The sequence below is a fragment of the Mytilus edulis genome, chromosome 3, assembly GCF_963676685.1.
Source record: "Mytilus edulis chromosome 3, xbMytEdul2.2, whole genome shotgun sequence".
NCBI classification, from domain to species: domain Eukaryota; kingdom Metazoa; phylum Mollusca; class Bivalvia; order Mytilida; family Mytilidae; genus Mytilus; species Mytilus edulis.
The window spans coordinates 25,237,633-25,248,468 of record NC_092346.1 but is presented as its reverse complement, the minus strand read 5'-3'; positions in this window follow the sequence as shown (position 1 = coordinate 25,248,468).

Sequence of the window (10,836 nt, the reverse complement as noted above, 5' to 3'; positions counted from 1 at the left end):
AGAAATTGGAATTTTGAAAAAAAAAGCAACAATTAAAAAAAAATAATATATATATTTTACTTAAATCATTCATAATACAGCTTGCAGGATTTATTTATTCAAATATTTGCGTACAGGCAATAACTTAGAGGAACATACATGTAGTTATAAACATAGACAAAACATCAAGCATATATATGAACCAATATATAACAGTATCAAAAGAGGGACGAAAGATACCAAAGGGACAGTCAAACTCATAAATCTAAAACAAACTGACAACACCATGGCTAAAAATGAAAAAGACAAACAGAAAAACAATAGCACACATGACACAACATAGAAAACTAAAGAATAAACAACACGACCCCCACCAAAAACTAGGGGTGATCTCAGGTGCTCCGGAAGGGTAAGCAGATCCTGCTCCACATGTGGCACCCGTCGTGTTGCTCATGTGATTACAAATCCGGTTAATAGTCTAATTCGGTAGGTCATATTCATGAAAGGGAAGTGGATTGTAGTTACGACGTAAGGAACATATCCGATATCATTTGTGAAACGGTTATTCCATAACGGTCAACCAACTCGTGATGGCGTCCGTAAAATTTACGAAGGGATGATTTCAACTTCACCATTTGGAACTCTTGGTTTAATAGCTTCCTTGTGAGTAGCAAACCTCTATCAAGAAAATCATGATAGGAAATGCAAGCATGGGAATATCGTATCAATTGGGAGATATATACCCCGAATACAGGTGCTGCTGGAATGTTGCTACTTAGAAATGGAAAGTTCACAATTGTTATCAAATCATAACATAGGTGGTGATGTGGATAAGGAAAGAAATGTACATAAAAATAAGTCCGGTACATAATGTACCGATTTTTTGTATACTCAAAATTGGAAGCCAGGGGTCCCAGCAGATAATGGCCATATGAAAAGGGTTTCTTTTAAAAATATATATTCTTTTCTAATGCAAGAGTTTCTTTGGTGTAGTTTTTAAGTCCTGTAAAATTTACCTTATTTTCACAGAGTTTTGTTCTGTAAATATAGAATTTTGTTTAATCTTAGAGACCATTTATCTTCACAACTAAGCCTTGTACTATTTTTTTTTAAGAAAACATTATACATATCTGTTGACCCTTTATTTGACAAAAAAAAATGTTCTAATATTGTTTGGTAGAATTGGTCAATGAACTTTATAAAGATTTTCTATAGAGATATTATGTTTAGAGAATTTGATATGATTTTATTTCTGATATAACTCAATTATAAACTAGAAGGTTAGATTTAATTTCATCAATATATTTGCATTGCTCAAAAGACATTAAAAAGTAAAATCACAAAAATACTGAACTTAGAGGAATTTACTCTCATTATCTACCAGATCATTCATCAACAAACTACTGTTATCATCCCAGTCCCAGTCTTTATAGAACACAGATATGCTATCTATTTTAATATTTCCATTATTCCAAAGTGAATCTGTTAAACATTATTCTTCGTTTTTTGGTTTAAGTTTATTTTGCATTTCTGTCCATGCTTTAAAAACTTTATAACTATTTTGATCTGATCGTCAGTGATGAGATATATGTAGACGAAACGCACGTCTGGCGTTTAGAATCCTTTGATAACTATTAACATCACTGGGTCGATGCCACTGCTGGTGGACGTTTCGTCCCCGAGGGTATAACCAGACCAGTAGTCAGCACTTCAGTGTTGACATGAAAATCAATAGATATAGATATAGGAAGATTTGGTATGAGTGCCAATGAGACAACTCTCCATCCAAATAACAATTTATAAGAGTAAACCATTATAGTTCAATGTACGGCCTTCAGCACGTAGCCTTGGCTCACACCGAACAACAAGCTATAAAAGGCCCCAACATTACTAGTGTAAACTATGGTCATCTTTATAAATTGTCTGTTACAAAACTTTGATTTTTTCGAATAACTAAGGATTTTCTTATAGCGTTAGTGATGAGTCTTATGTAGATGAAACGCGCGAGTCTGGCGTATTAAATTATAATCCTGGTACCTTTGATAACTATTGATAGGTTTTAATAGTTTTTAGTACACTACATTCTGTAAGATATCGTGAGCTATTAAACCAAGAGTTCTAAATGGTGAAGATGAAATCATCCCTTCGTAAATTTTACGGACGCCATCACGAGTTGGTTGACCGTTATGGAATAACCGTTTTTTCCTCTTTTATTCAAAAACAAATGTACGTCTAGGTTTCAACTGCTTGTTTTACCTACAATATCTACAAAGTAAACATATTGAAATCACTAGTATTTTGATAATTTTCAGCTTTAGTGTTTATAGTTTTTTCACATTGTCTGATTTTTATCAAACAATATTCAGATTTTTTTTTAGATTTTGTGTATGCATAATATATTATTTTCATCTTTTAAATTTTGTCCAAAATAGGCAGTTTATAATGGGATGATTTGGGTATTTCTTAAAAATGTACTTGTATGTAAAATCAGGGGTTCCCATTGGAGTGAATTCTTTGCAATGCTTTACTTATAAATTTAAAAAAAAAAAAATCAATGAATACTTTTTCTTTTAGATAACTTATCAAACCTACAATATTTACTTTTCCACATTGCATTTTTTGTTCTAACAAAATCATCTATGTATTAAAAAAAGGGGGGGGGGCGAAAGATACCAAATGGGTCAGTCAAACTCATAGATAGAAAATAAACTGACAACGCCATGGCTAAAAATAAAATAGATAAACAGACAATAATAGTACAGAAGACACAAAATAGAAAACTAAAGACTAAGCAACACGAACCCCACCAAAAAGGGGATGAAATCATGAGCTCCAGAAGAGTAAGCAGATCCAACTACCCGTAGTGTTGTTTTTGTTATTACACATCCGGTGATTAGTCTAATTTGGTAGGTCACATTCGTTAAAAGGGAAGGGGATTATGTAACGACACAAGGACCATATCCGATATCATCTGTGAAACGGTTATTCCATAACGGATTTACCAACTCGTGATGGCGTCCATAAAATTTACGAAGGGATGATTGCAACTTCAACATTTGGAACCCTGGGGTTAAAAACTCCCTTGTGAGCATCCTTGATCAAGGAAATCATGATAGGATATGCAAGCCAGGGAATATCGTATCAACTGGGAGATATGTACTCCGTATGCCGGAGATGCTGGAATGTTGATACATAGAAATGGAAAGTTCACAATTGAGAAGCTGAAAACATCTCTTTTGTCGTAGAGTTGTGCTTTTAACCGATTATCATTGTCAATTTCTAGATGTAAGGCAAGACATGAGGCAGATTTTACTGTATCTGTAGTATCCTTAATGAATAGTTCGATGGGATAGATTCGTTCAATAAAGGCAACAGTAGTATACCGCTATTCAAAACTCATAAATCCATGGACAAAAAACAAAATCGGGGTAACAAATTAAAACTGACGGAAACGCATTAAATATAAGAGGAGAAAAACGACACAACATTAAAATGTAACACACAAACACAGAAACGGACTAAGCATTAGACAAAAGCCTATGAGAATAACAAATATAACATCAAAACCAAATACATAGTTCAACATAGTCACCAAGTTTGGTATTATTTATTGAAAGAACATCATCTTTATAGTAGGGCGTAAAGTTAAAGGATATTTTGTCTTTTTTCTGTATCAATACTTAAATAAATAGGAATATATGATGTTACAATGTATCACATAAATCAACGGTCCAGGATTTGCATAGTTGTTGATCTCTTTATAAAATCGCAGAAACAAAACTTAAAAGTAGAATGTTTGTATTAGATCGGATACACATCATGGTAAAAGGTAAAATCACAAAAACAAAACTGAACTCCGCGGAAAATTCAAAACGGAAAGTCCCTAATCAAATGGCAAAATAAACGGATAAAACACTTCAAACGAGTGGACGACAACTGTCGTATTCCTGACTTGGTACAGGCATTTTCAAATGTAGAAAATGATGGATTGAACCTTATTTTATAGCACTAAACCTTTCACTTTTACAACAGTTTCATCTTAACAAAACTTTTTTTTTTCGAAAAACTAAGGATTTTTATACCAGGCATAGATTACTTAGCCATATTTGGCACCACTTTTTGAAATTTTGGGTCCTCAATGCTCTTCAACTTTGTACTTGTAGGCGAAACGCGTCTCTCGTACTAAATTATAATCCTGGTACTTTTGATAACTATTTACACCATTGGGTTGATGCCACTGCTGGTGGACGTTTCGTCCCCGAGGGTATCACCATCTAAGTAGTCAACACTCCGGTGTTGACATGAATATCAATAATGTGGTCATTTTTATAAATTTCCTGTTAAGAAAACTTTGGATTTTTCGAAAAACTAAGGATTTTCTTATCACAGGCATGGATTACCTTAGCCGTATTTGGTTCCACTTTTTGGAATTTTGGGTCCTCAATGCTCTTCAACTTTGTACTTGTTTGGCTTTATAAACATTTTGATATGAGCGTCACTGATGAGTCTTATGTAGACGAAACGCGCGTCTGGCGTACTAAATTATAATCCTGGTACTTTGGATAACTATCATCAAATTCCGTTGTATATACAACTATGCGTGAACAAAACAGACATAATAAATAAAATAGTCAAAATATAATCACTGTGTTACAACAATCTTAAAACAAACAATTTTACAAAAGAGCACGCAAGCATCTATCAAAGTAAACACATTCATTACTTCGCGTGTCTGACGTCAGAAAATTTATACGTCACATAGTAAGCCATTTTGTCGTTCAATGTTTACACAAAACAATACTATAATTTCACATGGGAAATGTTAGTATACAGGGTTAAAAAAATCAAAAGTATGTTAGAATTAATTTCAGAAATAGATCGGGGTTTAAAATTGTCCAGAATTTCTGTAGAATATCTAAGAATAAAAAATGGTTAATACCACTACTCGATTAAATTGATTTTGTCGTTCAATGTATTTTCTAATTTATAATAGAACTATAACATAATGACATTTAACAGTTTACCCATATCCGTACAATGACCAAAACACAGTGAGCAGTCTATATTTGTCCGGTCATGCTTTTATCTATTCCGGTCATTACCAAGGTTAATTAGGTCATTATCAACGTTTTTCAGGTCGAGTTTTCGTATGCTTTAATACGAATTACGTTTTTTATTCTGGTATATTTATGATTCAGTCGCATCAAATTCCATTATGTTGACAATGGGGTGTGAACAAAATGTCACAAATAAGGGTACAAGATCATTACGAACCCAATTGGGTCATTTCAGGTGCTTCGGAAAGGTCGGCAGATCTTCCTCCACATGTAGCACCTGTTGTGCTGCTCGTGTTATAACAAAGCCGGTAAATAGTCCTACCCGGTAGGTCGATGCGTACACAAAACAGACATAATCAGTAAAATAATCAAAAATGGTTACAGCAGTCATTTCTGTGTAAACCTCTTCAGTACCATTTGAACAAAAAGCCTATTAACCCTTAAAAATCTATCAGTTCTTATTTGTTGTTAATGCCGGACGGGGGATATAAGTTAGTATACAAAAAGGTGCAAACCAAACAATATATATACATTGATTAACAATCGATTAATATTCAGACAACATTGGTACGTGGGCACAACATTGGTCAAGCCTATCAACATGAACTGATCTGTCGTTGTATTTCAACGTTGGTCCAACCTATAAGTGCAAAGTGGCCCTATGTTGGCCCAACGTGATGGCTTCACATTAGCACAATTTCATAAGGTTTCCATAATACATTGGCCCAACATTGGCTCAATGATGAAATGATTATACCGACGTTGGACAAACTTTGCACCAACGTAGTAATAAAACACACATTTGCTCTCCGTAAGTTCAATTTGTATACTTTTCTTTCCATATGAAGGATTCTAATTCATGGTTGTTCAAAAAAGTGAAAATACAAATTTTTTATAATGTTGCAATTATTTCGATTCAGAGATATAATATACCATGATCTGTCTTACATACTACCAGAAAATTTGAGTTTTTTTGCCACTTTCTCTCCATACTCCTGAACATGCATGTAATATTTCCTAATGCACGTTTCAGTAACCAACAACTTATCAATATCTCTCCATGAGTACTCAACGTATGCACATATATAATATATTAAATCCTTCTACAAAATAAAAACGAAAAGACAATAAATACATTTGTTTCCGGTGTTTTTGCACATCAAAAACAACTTGACGTTTTGGTTCAGTCGATGATTATTTAAAGAATGGAATTTCGAAGACTATTCATTAGATAGAACTTGACCTCTTCAAATTTCCGGACCTGTACAGGTACACGTAAGCCTTAGATCACTCTTGTTGACAGGCCTACCCTGAATATACCTGATGACTTGTCTGCGAGTATATAGACCTGTGAACTAGTAGACTTAGCTGCATATCATTATGACAAAACCTGTTGAACGGTATGCTTATGAAAAGTTTGTAAATGTGGTTCATACAAATTTCTCGTTTCTCATTTATTTTTATAGATTAGACCGTTGGGTTTTATGTTTGAATGGTTTCACACTAGTATTTTTTGGAGACCTTAATACCTTTCTGTTCGATATGAGCACAGGCTCCGTGTTGAAGATCGCACATTGACCATAATGGTTTTCTTTCACAGATTGTGACATTGATAGAAAAATTTCTCATTGGTACCCATACCACATCTTGTCATATCTTATAAAAACCTATGGCTGAAAAAGTCAGGAACCTATGGCTTTTGTGAGACTTGAAGGGGTTTTTTTTCTTCTAATTTTGTCTAATTTATATAAGTTAAGTATGGCGTCATATGAGTTTGACTATTCCTCTGGTATCTTTCGTCCCTATTTATACAAGATTTTAATTTAAGAACAAAAAGACGTTTCAAATCAAAAAAATAATAAGGAACGATTTTTTTTCTCTCTCAAATTATTTATGATTACCACATATAAATGTATAGAACTGATTAGGTATAATGCAAAATGTTTCTATTAATCTAAATTTTCAATAACTAACACATATAACAGGTATGGCTATAAAACGATATTCGCCTCAGCGAGTGCCGTTTATTTGTATTCATTATAGATTTCTACGTGATTTGACCATCATGTATTCATGCAATGATCGTGCTTAATATCAGAAGTCCTATAATTTTTTCAGTTCATGAGTTTTATTTTCTACCTATATCTAAAGAATCAAAATATATTGTTCTTTGCGTGTAAGGAAATAAACGACACCGACACGGTCACCAGTCAACGTCTGGTATATTAAAGATCAATATATATGGAAGTTTTAACGACCTTGACTGGCTATACAGCCCTCGCACGGTCGGCTCGGTGCCCGAAGGCGATTGATGAGCGTTTGAATAATTTCTGTCGTGGGTCAGGAACAGGTAGTAAGGACGCCGAATGGAGGCCGCCATCTTGGTTTTGGTGAGTTGATTTTGGTTTGTTTACTCAAGTGAAGTCAACACTCACATTTATACTTGACAAGGTTAATAAATCGTCATCTTGAGTACATGCATAGAAAACCATTCAAATACCACCATTTATGAAAGTTAAATGTTCATACTATAGCATATCCATAATTCATATAAACATGAGACATTGCACTTTTTCAACAAATTTTCCAGTCAAAGAAAGTTAATAATTATCATAATTATTCACAAATCTGTTACAGAACATTTAAAAATTCTACTAATTACATGTAATTATTTCCAGTGGTAGGAAACAACGTGACAAAATTCCAATAATTCAATGACATTTTAAAGTATTTTATAGGTACAATGTACTTGAATGATGTTCCTCCTTTACTTTGAAGTATTGTTTCTGCAGATGTTTGAAATCGTTCAAGAATTATTCAGATCCCGGACCGTTGGTTAATTTGATCATATCATATTTTCCTATTTATTGAAGTATTGTTATTGGCGGCAGGAGGTATATGAAATTCTTGAAAAAGACTATCTTGATGTAAAAACAATGACATATATAAACGAAATGAAACGTCAAGTTATACCTAGTCCATATATTTTTTAAACCTTTCAAACCTCTTGTACAACACTAACGGGTGTAAGTCGTGGTTGTAGTGTAACGCAAATCTATACAAGATTTTGATTTGGGAACAAAAAGATGTTAAATTCAAATACAAATTATGAACGAACTTTTTTTCTCAAATAATGAATGATTACGACAAATAAATGAATATAACTGATTAAGTATAACAGGTATGGCTATAAAACCATATTCGCCTTATCGAGTGCCGTTTATTCATATCGAAGGTTTCAACGTGATTTGACCATCCTGTATTCATGCAATAACGTGTTAAAAATCAAAAGTCCTATTTTTTTTTTCAGTTTATATGAGATTTATTTTTTACCTATATTTAAAGAACTAAATGCATGAGCTGCTATATACATGTACTGTTTTTGGAATTGTAGATATTGTTCTTTGCTTGTAAGAAAAAAGAGACACAGACACGATTGACCAGTCAGTGTTAGGTATCTGAAAGCTAAAGTGAAGTCAACACTAAAAATTATACTTGACAAGGTTAATAAGTCGTCATTTTCAGGCCACTCATAGAAAACCTTTCAAATATTTAAATTTCTGAAAGGTAAATGTTCATTTTTTTTTTATACTACAACCTATTCATAATTTATATAAACATAAGACATTGTACTTTTTCAACAAATTTTGCAGACAAAGAAAGTTAATAATTATAATAATTATTCACAAATGTGTAACAGAACATGAAAATAAATTTACTAATTATATGTTCAATGACATTTTAAAGTATTTTATAGGTACAATGTATTTACCGTTCTTCTTTTTCATACCAAATACATCTGAACAACCACTCGAACTTTAATTTGAACTTTAACTTTGGTGATACCCATCCAAAGCACTTTCAACAAACGATATATTGAAATCTGTTAAAAAATAGATTTGTTTTCACATAGTGCATGTTGGCCTTTTGTAGCTGACTATACGGAGTGTTGAAGGCTGTACCGTTGCCTATTTATGATTTCTTACACCCACTGCATTTAAACTCTGGTGGATAGTTGTCTCATTGGCAATCACACCACATCTAACTTTATTTCAACTCATATGTTGCGTTTTGTATACTGCAACATTGTTAATTTAGTACGCATATCCCGGAGCCCTCTTATCGGAAGACGAGCAAAAGCCCTTGTTCCGCGATAGAAAATTTAATTACGAACTCAAAAAGACATATAAAATAGCTTGAATTTCAACTCGAAATCTTAATTAATCTAAATGAGACTTAAATTCGAATCTTACTCAAACTCTATTGTTGCGGCCATTGTATGGGTCTCTTGGTATACAATAAGTATTCATGCAATGATCATGCTAAAAATCAGAAGTCCTATTATGTTTTCAGTTCATATGAGTTTTATTTTCTAGTTATATATAAAGATTCAAAATGCATAAAGTAGCATTGAGCTGACATATACATGTATTGTTTGCATTTGTAATTGTAGATATTGCCCTTTGCGTGTAAAGGAAAAAAAGGAAACAGATACGATTACCAGTCAGTGTTAGGTATATTTCAATTATACGTAACAATGTTAATAAATCGTCATCTTAAGTACACGCATAGAACATCGTTCAAATACCAAAATTTATAAAAGTTAAATGTTCATTTGTATACTATAGCATATTCATAATTCATATTACATAAAACATTAGACATTGTACTTTTCAAAACATTTTGCAGACAAATAAAGTTAACAATTATCATAATTATTCACAAATATGTTACAGAACATTTGTAAAATCTACTAATTACATGTAATTATTTCCGTTTGTACAACATGACAAAATTCCAATAATTCAACATTACTGTACTTGTATGATATACTACCTTTACTTTTAAGTATTGTTTCTGCATATTTTGTAAAGTGTTCAAAAATTGTTCAAATCCAGGACTGTTGGTTTTATGTGATCATATCATATATTCCTATTTATTTAATAAAATTGATAATGGAAATGGGGAATGTGCCAAAGAGACAACAACCCGACCATAGAAAAAACAACAGTAGAAGGTCACCAACAGCTCTTCAATGTAGCGAAAAAAAGATGTTTCAAATTCAAACACAAAAACTAAATGAATGAACTTTTTTTCTCTCACGTTATTCACGGTAGGTATAGTGTCCGGCTAGGATCGTGGATTTTCGAGTGATTTGAACGGTCTTTTTCGAGTGTGACCACTTTTTTCCCGAGTGAATATGATCAAAATGTAAACAAACAGACTTCTTTTCTAACAAGACGTGATATAGAAGCTTGAGTTTGATAAACAAGGTTATACATGATATGTCAGTATTTTAGATATTAAGATAGTATCATTCTGCTTTTCGTTTAAAAAGTTTAATTTTGCCTCAAAATGATTTTATTCCAAAATACCGAATAAAGCCATTTTCTTACAGTCACATACCAATGCAAATGTCATCGAAATGCGTACATGGAATCTATATATCCTTAGATATACAGACACTTTACAAAACCTATTGTTATTGCATTTAAAACGACATTTTGAGACTAAAATTCAGTTTTTCATGTCCGGGTTTTTTCGAGAGCAGTCCGGGCTTTTTCGAGTGTGTCCTTTTTTATCGAGGGATTATACACATTTCTTATAGCTATAAACGTTATGTGTTTACGTTAAAAAAACTATAAAATAAAGGCTCAAATTAAGTACTTTCAAGGCACATGGTGTATCAACACTTGCATTTTATCACGAAACAAGTATCGTTCGTTTGTATATATTCCTTTTTTTACATCTTATAAACTGCGTGTGCAGTATATATCCGTGATGTCAACAAACTTATGTG